The sequence below is a fragment of the Herpailurus yagouaroundi genome, unplaced genomic scaffold (assembly GCF_014898765.1).
Source record: "Herpailurus yagouaroundi ecotype Mexico unplaced genomic scaffold, PumYag 246, whole genome shotgun sequence".
Lineage (NCBI taxonomy): Eukaryota > Metazoa > Chordata > Mammalia > Carnivora > Felidae > Herpailurus > Herpailurus yagouaroundi.
Window position 1 is genome coordinate 3,962,100 of NW_024412463.1, and position 12,224 is coordinate 3,974,323.

Genomic DNA, 12,224 nt, shown 5'->3' on the forward strand with positions numbered 1-12,224 from the left:
TTTCAGACAAACAGCAAGATTGCCTGGACCAGCACCAGGGTTCTAGTCCACCCCAGCTTAGGGGTGTCAGTAGAAAGAGTGCTGTTTACCAGGAATGCCATCTATGGAGACTGAGTTCAGTTGGCCTGTGAGGTCACAATACATGTGAAGCAATGCCTAAGACTGGGAAAAATGGGATGTTTTCTCTTCAGCGTGGGTCAGGTGCACGCTCCTGGAAGCATTGGGTGGGGTCGGCACGTTACAGCTTGGGCTGAGATTGGGATGCCCAGGGGGGATGTGGGGGCGCAGATGACTCTGAATCCAGCTCATCTTAGTCAAGCTTGATCTAGGCCATCCCTTCGCTGTCCTGACACCTACTAATTTTTCTTATTCTGAATGACAGTGAGTGGTCCCATTATCCCCCTGCTATCCCCAGGCTTAGGATCGATGGACCTTCCTCTTTCTCTCCCCTTTCCCACCACTGTCCATTTCATCACTCATATTTTTATCGGACCTCCATACCACTACACCTGTTCGACCTCGGTTTCTACGGCCGTTCAGTTCACTGAAGCACACCCTATCTCTTGGCAGGACTCAGCTCACCACCAGGCGCCAGTTTACTCGGTCCATGACTGCCAGATTAAAAGTCCCAATTCGGACCTCACAGCGTAGTGACAAGGGCTTCCGTTTCATGAGTGTTTCTTCTGCCCAAGGGACCTCAAATACAGTCTTTCTGATCCTTATATTAACCATTCTCATCATTTAAATCTCAACTTCAACATCATCTTCTTCAAGGACTCTTCTCTGAAGATCTAAGTCAGGAGTCATCAAAAGCTTTCCATAAAGGGCTAGATAGGAAATATATTCTGGGTCACAGCCACACAGTCCCTGTCACAACTACTCAACCTGCCCTTGCAGCGTAAAGGCAGTAATAGGAGATGTGTAAATGAAGAGGTGTGGCTATATTCCAATAAAACTTTATTGGTGGACACTGACGCTTGAATTTCATATAGTTTTCATGCATCATTAAAAAGAAAAGTCATTCTTCTTTTGACTCTTTCAACCATTTAAAAATGTAAACACCATTCTTAGTTTATGGGCCCTGCAGAAACAGGTGGTGGGCTGGATTTGGCCCACAGGCCATAGTTTGCCAAGCCCTGATCGAAAGCCATCCAACGCTCTCAAATGCCTCTTTCCCATCACTTGATTTCCCTTATTAAATTTACAACTATATGATAGTACGTTATTGTGTATTTTCTTACGTCTCAGCACCATACTAGGCCCCAAATATATAGCAGTGAACAAATGGACCATTTCCCTCCCTTTGGGGGATCTTATAGAAAGAGAAAGACAAGAAACAAGAAAACAACTTAGTAAGCAAGATCATTTCAGGTCCCATGAAGGAAATAAATAAAGTACTTAAGGGCCCGAATGGCAGTAGTGTTCATTTACTTTGGGTGCTCTTCGAGGGGTGACATCTGAGATATGAAAGATTGAGGGATCCAGTCCTGCAATGAATGAAAAGAGGATGTGAGACAGGGACAGCAAGTGCAAAGGCCCTGAGGCGAGTAAGGGCCGGGAGTATTGAGGGAAACTGAAAGAAGGCCAGTGTTGCTAGAACTCTGTGAGCTCAGAGAGAAATAGGTTTGAATACTTAGCCCAACTCAAATGTGCAGGCCATAGTGATGAGTTTAGATTACTCGAGGTTCATTAAGGGGATCTAAATAGGGGAAGGGCATGATGCAGTTGGCATTTCTAAAGATTCTGGCTTCCACGTGCAGAATGAACCACCTGAATGTGCACGTGAGGGTGCCTTCCTTTTCTTAACAGGAAGCTCCCTGAACATCTCACACGTGGAGCCTACACATATGAAGCCCCCAAGAAAAGCGCCGTGAAATTAATGCATTAATTAAAACCATTAACGCGGCATAGCTTTCTCTTGACCCCTTGACATCAAGGCTCTTTAGAGCCAGGTTCCTGAAGCAGGTCGATCTATATCATAAAATTCAAAAATTATAGCTTATAACAGAAAGTGACCTCCCATTACATAATGTGGCAAAACAAGCAAATTAATACCAGAGGCAGTAAATGTCTAGGCACTAATGTGGCTTGGGTATGAAATATGTTCCCATTGCTTTGGGAGTACAGATTCAAAATGAGGATCAGATTACCCAGCGCCCATCGTGATGTAGCACCTGACTTCTAGCCCCAGCTGGGTTTTACATTCTTCCTCACCAGTCAACAGATAGTTTTGAGTCTCTACCATGTACAGGCACGAGGATCCAGAAATGAGCAAGGCGGAGAGAGAGGGTCTCAACTCCTCCCGGAGCTTATGTGCTGGCTGGTGATGATGGAGGGAACCGCGGCCAATAAACCAAGGCAGGACCTCAATAGCAGAAGGCTACTTTAGAGGAGTGGGCAGGGAAGGTCTTTCTGAAGAAGTGACGTTTTTGCCCAGGCCTAAAAAGTGAGGAGCAATCGATCAGCCACCGAGTCAAGGAAGTTCTTCCAGGCAGAAGGAACAGCATGTGCAGAGTTCCTGAGGTGGGAAAGAGCTGTGTGTGTTCAGAGCACTATCTTGCACGGCAGTCAGCAGATCTGTTTTCTCACAAGACCAGAGAGCAAACACTTGAGGCTTTGCGGGACGAGGAGGTGTGACTGAGTACCAATAAAGTTTTCTTTCCAAAACCAGGCGGAGGGCCGGATTTGGCCCACAGGCTGCAGTTTGGCAGCCCCGGGTCTAAGAGGATGGCATCTTGGGGGCAGCTTCCAGAAGCAGACCCTGGTATGAAGGTGCCTGGACCAGTCATTTCTTAGGAATGTGCCCCCGGAGGAGACTGATAAGAGAAGGGGAGAAAGCCAGGCATGCGTGTGATTTCAGGGAAAGTCCCAGCCTCACTCTGATCCCACAGGGAGCTAGATGGTCTTCATTATGCTCCCGGATTCGACCCCTCTGGAGACAAGGGCTGGGCTCTGGTGCTCTGACCTCAGTCCGTCATTGGTGAGGGGTCATCCCAGGCAGGGAATCAGCTTGAAGGCACTTAAGACACGCTGCGCATGCAAAGCGCGTGTGCCTGTCAGAAGGGAAAACACGCAGAAGGCAGGAGTGAGGCATCACTACAGTGCTGTCCTCAGACGGGCTTCCCTGTGTCCAGGTTCTCGCCCCATCTGAGAGTGGGGATGAGTCCCCGCGGAAGCTCCTCGTGGCAGCTGGCAAATGACACAAATCACACGCCCCGACACAGGAACGCCACCTTCATACACGAGGAGCAGCGCACACGGCAGCCGGCTAACCATTCTCATTTCTTCCTTCTGGCCTCCCGCCTGAAAGGAGCAGCTAGACAGCACGTGGGGCTCGGTCCAAACCCTGGCACCTGTAAGTGGTGGCCCCCTCAGCGGGTTGCCGAGCTTTCGGAGGTTCAGCTGGCAGATGTGAATTGAATACTGTCTATCTTGGAGCCCCCGTTCTGCCCTCGAGACTTGGCCCACAGTCAAACCTCAGTTTCTTCTTCCATAAAACGGGGCTACTAGCCCACGTAAAGCCGGATGGGAAGGTTAAATGAGAAAGAGATAAGGAAGCCCCTAGCACTCTGCACACAGTAGGCGCTCATTTAACGCCAGTTACCACTCCCTCCTCGATTTGCACGAAAAGGCTGTTCTCTGTGTCTCTGATGACTTTCTTTTTTTTTTTTTTTAAATATGAAATTTATTGTCAAATTGGTTTCCAGACAACACCCAGCGCTCATCCCAACAGGTGCCCTCTTCACTATCTGATGACTTTCAACAGCCCAGTCTCCATATACTTGCTTTGGTTACCCCCACCCCCACCCCCTCCGATCTCAGCTACAGACTCCTGGAGGCTTTTTGCCTTGTTCCCTGGACAAATCTTTCCCAGGACTGACCTGAGCCTTTCCGAATACCAATGCTGATCTCTCTCACTATCCAATCGACAAACATTTACTGAGCGCTTATTATGTGCCAGGCGCCACGGAAGCCCCAAAGATGCAGTCTTTAGTAACAATGAGCTAACGTTGAGTAGGTTCCCACGTATTCTCTCCTTTCAGCCTCCCCAAATCCCCAGAAGCAGCTTCCATTCTGAATCCCCATTTTGTAGGGCCAAAAACCGAATGTCACAAAGGTGATCATACAGTTAGGAGGCAGCAGAGCCAAAACTTGAATGTACTTTTGACCGACTCCACGAGCCAGGACACGGGCGCTGTCCTGATCCCCCAAAGGAAATAAAGGCTGGCTTACTGAACACGTACGATGTCCACGGCCCTCTAGACCTTCTTATCTGATCATCATCATATCTTTCCTGCCAGCATGCCAGATGTGTCCCTGGAATCACCCCATTTTGCCAATGAGGTACTCAAAACCCACAGAAGTTGTGATTTAACCATCACACAGCCTTAGTAGGGCTTAGGTTGAAACCCGAGTTTTGGGACACTCGTGTCGCTCGGTTAAGCATCCAACTCTTGATTTCAGCTCAGGTCATGATCTTACGGTTCATGGGTTCAAGCCCCACATTGGGCTCAGAACCGACAATGTGGAGCCTGCTTGGAATTCCCTCTCTCCTTCTTTCTCTCTCTCTCTCTGCCCCTATCCCACTCACGCTCTCTCTCTCTGTCTCTCAAAATAAATAAATAAACTAACAACAACAACAACAAAAAGCAGAAGAAGAAGAAGAAACCCCAGCTTTGTTTGACTCTAAGGCCTGGGGAGTAGACTTCTATGTTTTTTAAATTCCCCCCCCCCCAAAAAAAATGCAGAAATAAAATAATAAGAATGAACATATATGGTGAGCTGGCTCTGTGCCAAATGCTGGGGCTGAGCACTTCTCTTCTTTGGCTTCTTTAAGCTTCAACCCCTGTGGAGTAGGTGATACCCTTATGCCCATCTTGCAGATGAAGAAATGGAAAGGGAGCAAGGTGACGTCCTTCATCCGGGCCACCCAAGCCTTACGTGACGGGCGCACAATGCAATGGTAGATGAGCATGCCTCCCCCCAGATAGCTGCGAGCAGCCCCGCTCCCACTTCAAGGAGGCTTCCCTGAGCAGCTGCCCGTGGCCCGGGCTCATGAAGAATGAAGAATGCAGCTCATACTCCCCTGCTGCATAGGAAGCGAAGGGCATGAGTGTGGTGTCATGATCCGCGTGGAGCGAGCAGAGGCGATGGGGGGAAAGGCCAACACGCACGCGGCCGCCGCCCGGGCTCGGTGTTAAGCTCCCGACCCGGGCGCCCAGGGCAGGGGCTCTCTCCTCCTCCCACTCCCTCATCCACAAGATCTCCGCCACTTGCGACAACGTTGAGATGTGTAGCTTGGGCGTGTTGAGAGCCGAGCGCGCCTGTTCGGCGTCGCTTCTTGGGCGTTGGACCGCCGCCTCCATCTCAGTCACGTCTGCCCATCTTTTTCAATCTAATGAACTGCAACCATCAGTGCAACTTAAGTTGGGCTGTCTGTTCGTGCATAGTTAATATTAAAAATGTACTAACAGTGTGGCTGAGAAATCAAATTATGCACATAAATATGCTGGCATAGCAGAGGCGGCGGCAGGAGCTGAAGTTAGCAACACTGATGCCAGTTCACATTTGCAAATCTCCCGTCAATCTGTCATTAAACATGTTATCAAATGATGATAAGTGTATGCTTCTTGCTTGCATTGGTGAGCCGATTCCCGATGTTGATGCGCATTAATGGGATAATACGCATTAACATAGTTGTGCTTGGATGAACACAAAACATTTTTTATCTGTCTCAGTTTGTTTCCCCCTGTGGCCCCCAAGTAAGTGTTTTGTGTTATCAAATTGCCAAAAAACTGGGAAAACATATTACTTTTAATTAGCAAACCTTGTTGGTGGAGGGGTTTTTTTTCTCCCTAGCCCCCACCCCTCCATAATTCCTGTGTACTGGCAATAAAAGAGAGACCGAGAGAGAGAGAGAGAGAGAGAGGACCTCCACTGTCTTCTTTCAGTAAAACGATTAATGTCAGAAACTCAGAAGCTGGCAATTATGCTCTGTCTTAATGCACTGGCCTTTCATCTGGGGCCCTCGCTCTTGACAGGTCTGATCGCTTCAGTTCAGTGATATGAAAGGCAGCAAAGGAAATGATCGTAGACATCCCGGGTCCGTCACGAGGGCCAGCACTGAAATGCGGTCCTGGCTGTATAGCCTGACGCCTCTCAGTGGAGTCACAGGCGAGGGAGACAGGAGGCGGCTCCACGCATTGCTCAGACTCATGGATGTCACAGTGCTCAGTGGGGAAGGTATAACTACAACCGTTTTCCTAAACTTGGGAGCTGAGAAAATGTGCAAGCCCCCACAAAGTGAGAAACGCTCTATTAAGAAGCCAAGCGATGTCCTTTTCCCTGATGACCAGGCACCCGCTCGATCACAAAGATAAACGCCAACGTAGACGTGGATCTTGTGTTGCAATATTCATCGGAAGTCTGTTATCCCGGTGACCCAAGATAGAACTGGATTAATTGTTTTATCCGAATGAAAGTAACACTTAGGAATTCTTGAATGAATGCTCAGGGCCTCGTGGTCCAAACGCTGGGCCAGTTCAATATCTGAGAAAAGGTGCTGATGCCCAACTTGCTTCGTGAAATGGTGTCCTGACACATCAGGGCTCTGTTCTTTCACAAGAGCTCTGCCCGCACACCTTTGAGAGTTGATTAATCCATTCATTCCACATGGAAGTATTGGACACCTACTGTGTGCAGACAACACTGTGGGCTCAGGGAGACCCATAAACATGATCTCTGTCCTCATGAAGCACACGCTATTGGGGAAGAATATATATATATTTTAAAGTCCCTACGCAACGGTTAATTGATCTCCATTAATAAAAAGTGTAAGTGGGGGAAGAGGGGGTGTGATTAGTGTACCGTTGACTTCCCAAGCTCCACGGAAAGCATTCTCTGCCATTAATAATGCCAGAAGGTTATTGTGTTTGGCCTTCCAGGATCCTTGTTTACATGTGTTTTAAAATTAACATTGACTTCTTGCCATTTGGTTTGTTCCTAAGTGGGGTGAGCAGCGTATTAATGATTAGAATTATTGTTGCTGTTATGAATGTGCTAATTAAAAGGAAATTCTGTCACGCGGCTTTGTGAGGCAAGCGCGAACCTTTGCAGTTGGAGACGTTAGGACTGGGAACATGGAGAAGAAAGTGTGAAATCGTAAAGAAAAGATGGAGTTCGGGGTAGGGGAAAGAGTTCTCAGGGCTCTCACAATCCTCTGTCGTTCATTACTTTGCAGGGCATCTCCCTACCCAGGACACGGAGAAAATCCACTTGTGTTTTGAGTGGGGATGTCCCCTTTTTGTTTTCTTTGTCTGAGGCTGGAGAGAGCTAGCGCCTCTGGGACCTGAGCCCTAGGGACATCTTGTCTTCCACAAGTTCATTCAGATATGTAACACTTCTGAACTGAAAAGCAGGTGTCAGACTCTTGGCTGGACACTGACGATGCCAACAAGACCGTTTACCGCCCCTCCCTTGAAGGATGCATGGCATGGGGGACAAGGAGAAGTGAATGCACAATTTCATTGCCTGAGCATGAGCGCCATGATGGCGGCCGTACAGGTACCCACGAGAGGGGCACTAAACGCCACCGGTAGCAAGAACAAATTCTTTCTTTACACCATCGATAAGCATTTATTTAGAATATCCAACATACTAAGCTTCGTCAGAGGTCAAAATGGATGTAATAATCAGAAGCGCTTGTATTTATTGAGAAATTATTTGGCACTTGACCTCCACCAGTACAGACCCTGCGTTCATCAGAATATGAGCCAGGGCCTGGCTCCTGAAGGGTAGGCATTCACACGCACATGTGTGCTGACTTCCCAAGAATTGTAGTTCAGATGTTGGAGACTAAAGGCGAACAAGACAGGTGTAGTGCACAGAGCACGTGTGTCCCAGAGCTGGGTTCAGAACCATGAAACTGAGCCCAGTACCTCCCGCAGAGCGAGCAACGGTTGCGTATCTGTCAAATATCCCAGAAGAGAAGATGTTACTTAATTGTCTCCAAGGTTAGCAAACTTGCCACGAAACTGGCAGGAAGCTTGGGAAATACTGAAGGGTAGCTCTTCCAGGAGCTATTTGGTGGCATTTTGGATTTCCCACCCTTCTAAAATCATTTCTATGTGCTAACGTCACTTCGACAACAGATAAAATTCACAGGAGGTGACAGCAGAAGTCATTCTTTTATCAATATTTTTCTTATTTTACCTAAACCATTAAACCTGAACCCTTAAAGCGCCGCATGACTTTCCGCCATTTTTTTCCTCCAAGAGTATTCCAAAATGGAAAAACTTATATTCTACAAAGAATCTTTCAGATATTCTCCCTTCATTCGTTACAGCAGTCTGCAATCTTTTATCTTCAAGCTCCCTTTTGTGTGGCCATCGTAAAACCCCCTCCAGCCATTCCCAGGAGACCAGCCATAGGAAGCTGTCGTAAACATGATGTAAACATGATGTAAAAAGCTGTCGTTAGATTTGTAGATTTTCTCCCATGTCAAATGCAAGTTGCTGATGAACATGATTTAGACTTACATTGATGTTAAGAGTTCTGTTACGAGAAACCTGTTTTTTCACATCCATATTTTTTTCCCAACATCTTGGATAATGAATAGTCTTGGGGTCTCATCAACAGTGGCCAAAAGGATCACTCATTTATCCATTCAACATATTGATTAGGTGCCTACTCTTGCCAGACACTGTAGCAGCTTCTGGGAATTCGGCATCGAACAACACAGAAACACATCTCTGCTTTCAGGAAGGTGACACTCTAGTGGCGGAAGACAGATCATAAAAAATATATATCAGATGCCAGTAAGTGCTACAAAAAAAAAAAAAAAAGGACAGTAGGGAGGGAAGAAAGTTTAAATTTTTTTTTTCAACGTTTATTTATTTTTGGGACAGAGAGAGACAGAGCATGAATGGGGGAGGGGCAGAGAGAGAGGGAGACACAGAATCGGAAACAGGCTCCAGGCTCCGAGCCGTCAGCCCAGAGCCCGACACGGGGCTCGAACTCCCGGACCGCGAGATCGTGACCTGAGCTGAAGTCGGACGCTTAACCGACTGCGCCACCCAGGCTCCCCGGGAGGGAAGAAAGTTTAGACAGGATGTTTAGGGAGGACTTGGCTGAGGAGGGGAACATCTGACCTGACACCAGAATACATTGGAGGAGGAAGCCATGTGGATATTCGGGAGCTGGAAAAAGTGCCCATAATCGCAGAGACTAAATAAGTCATGAGAACAATTAATACCATGATCAAGAATCATTGAAAATTGAGATGATCAAACATGTTCCAGTGAGTAAGAAAGACCATTAATTACAACCAGGGAATCAAAAGGCGATGAAATCTAAGAATTTTCTACATTGCTACTCCTTGATTATAACTTTCAACTGTGTCTTCTAGAAATTATACGAGGAGTTACAGATGACCTGAGAGTGACATTTTTTAATCTTGAGGATTAGTTGCCAATGTATAAAGATGAGAGAAATTTAGGGGCGCCTGGGTGGCTCAGTCAATTGAGTTTCCAACTCTTGATTTTGGCTCAGGTCATGGTCCCAGAGTCGTGGGATCGAGCCCTGAGTCAGGCTCCTCACTGAGCAAGGAGCATGCTTAAGAATCTCTCTCTCTCCCTCTCTCCCTCTGCCCCTCCCCTGCTCATTCACATGTGCTCTCTCTCTCTCTCTCTCAAATTAAAAAAAAAGAGAGAAATTTACTTCCAAAATCCAGACTTTCAGCTTCTTTTGAAAAATTGGAAAAATTCTCAAAGGTGATCCCACATGTCCACATGGAATTAGCTGGAACAAAAGAGCATTATTCCCTTCAGACAGGATATGCTCTCTTCATTATATGGCAGCCACCAGCATTTCTTACTACCTTGTGCCAACCCACAGCCTTCCTTTATATTTTTCTGCTTACCTTCGGTAAGCTTTTAAGTTTGTGAATACAATTTTACAGGTTTATACTAACACTTACTGCTGCTCATTTTGGTAGATTTGTGATTATTCAAACATGAGCTTACATCTATCACTAAGTTTAAAAGTCCTCTGAACCAAGAGCTAAACTACTTGTTTATTTAACAAGCACTTATGTCGACTGTGAAATGTAATGTGCTAGAAAATAGAGGTTCGGAGTAAAAACACAGACCCTCTTTTCATGGAGTTCATTGCTTATTGGGGAATAAAAACATAATTAGAATAATATACACCATAATTTCTTTTTTTAATATGAAATTTATTGTCAAATTGGTTTCCATACAACACCCAGTGCTCATCCCAACAGGTGCCCTCCTCAATGCCCCTCACCTACCCTCCCCTCCCTCCCACCCCCCATCAACCTTCGGTTTGTTCTCAGTTTGTAAGAGTCTCTTATGGTTTGGCTCCCTCCCTCTCTAACTTTCTTTTTGTTCCCTTCCCCTCCCCCATGGTCTTCTGTTACATTTCTCGGGATCCACATAAGAGTGAAAACATATGGTGTCTGTCTTTCTCTGTATGGCTTATTTCCTTTAGCATAACACTCTCCAGTTCCATCCACATTGCTACAAAAGGCCAGATTTCATTCTTTCTCGTTGCCACGTAGTATTCCGTTGTATACAGCATAATCTCTTAGCTATTCGTTTGTAAAATTTTAACCCAGTAGAGTTAACATACAGTGTTAAATTAGTGTCATGTGTACAATATAGTGATTTAACAATTCTGTATGTTACTCAGGACTCATCATGATAAGCGTCCTCTTTTTTTTTTTTTTTTTTTAACGCTTATTTATTTTTGAGACAGAGAGACAGAGCATGAACGGGGGAGGGTCAGAGAGAGGGAGACACAGAATCCGAAACAGGCTCCAGGCTCTAAGCTGTCAGCACAGAGCCCGACGCGGGGCTCGAACTCACGGACCGCAAGATCGTGACCTGAGCCGAAGTCGGCCGCTTAACCGACTGAGCCACCCAGGCGCCCCATGATAAGCGTCCTCTTAATCCCCATCACCTGTGTCGCCCATCCCCCAACCCCTTCCCCTCTGGTAACCACCAGTTTGTTCTCTATAGTTAAGAGTCAGTTTTGGGGGTTGTCTTTTTTCCCCTTTAGTCGCTTGTTTTGTTTCTCAAATTCCACATATGAGTGAAATCATGGGATGTGTCTTTCTCTAACTTATTTCACTTGGCTTTGTACTCCCTAGATCCATCCATGTTGTTGCAAATGGCAAGATTTCATTCTTTTTTAGGGCTCGGTAATATTCCGTTGTGTATCTATACCACATCTTCTTTATCCACTCATCTAATAGTGGACACTTGGGCTACCTCCATAATTTGGTTATTGTAAATAATGCTACAATAAACATTAGGGTGCATATATATTTTTTCAAATTAGTGTTTTTGTGTTCTTTGAGTCAACACTTAGTAGTGTGATTACCGGATCATACGGTGGCTCTATGTTTAACTTTGTGAGGAAGCTTCATACTGTTTTCCAGAGCGGCTGCACCTGTTTGCATTCCCACTAGCAGCACACGAGGGTTCCTTTCTCTCCACATCCTCGCCAACACTTGTGGTTTCTTGTGGTTTTGATTTCAGCCATGCCCACACTGCATCCAAAACAACCCACAGGTTTAATGCAATCCCTCTCAAAATTCTAAAATTTGTATGGAACCACAAAAGACCCCGAATAGCCAAAGCACTCTTGAAAGCGAAAAACAAAGCTGGAGATGTCACCATTCCAGATTTCAAGTCACACTATGAAGCTACAGTAATCCAAACGGTATGGAGCCGGCTCGAAAATATACCCCAGAATTTTAAAGTGCTTTTAACACTTTAACACCCTGAGGTGTGTTACTCATTTGGTCTCTAGCATTCTGGGAGGGAGGAAACAGCATTGTTGGTTTTATTATCGGTAGATAGAGATGGGGACAGAGAGGTGAATGTGGGTGTCCAAGGACCAGGCACCAAGGACACCAAGGACAAAGCCAAGACTAGAGCCGTAGTTGATATCCACCACCAGAAGGTTCTGTTTTGCTCATTGTAACCTGTAAAGTGTTAACTTTTTGTCAGGGGTCAACAAACCCAGCCCACCGCTTGTTAGTCACTTAAACAAGTTTTATTGGAACGCGGCCATGCCGTTTCCTTACATGTTGTCTATGGCTGCTTTCCAGTTATAACAACACAGTTGAGTGGGTGTGACAGAGACTATACGGCCCACAGAGCCTAAAATATTTACTATATGTCCCCTTACAGAAAAAG

At 46.2% G+C, this 12,224-nt stretch overlaps 1 protein-coding gene across 4 annotated transcripts in view; it reads left to right on the forward strand.

Annotated features, from left to right (window-relative positions):
* TSHZ2 (teashirt zinc finger homeobox 2) overlaps positions 1-12,224 on the forward strand; it is a 456,301-nt gene that overhangs the window by 282,715 nt on the left and 161,362 nt on the right. The gene's annotated exons all lie outside the window — the stretch shown is intronic.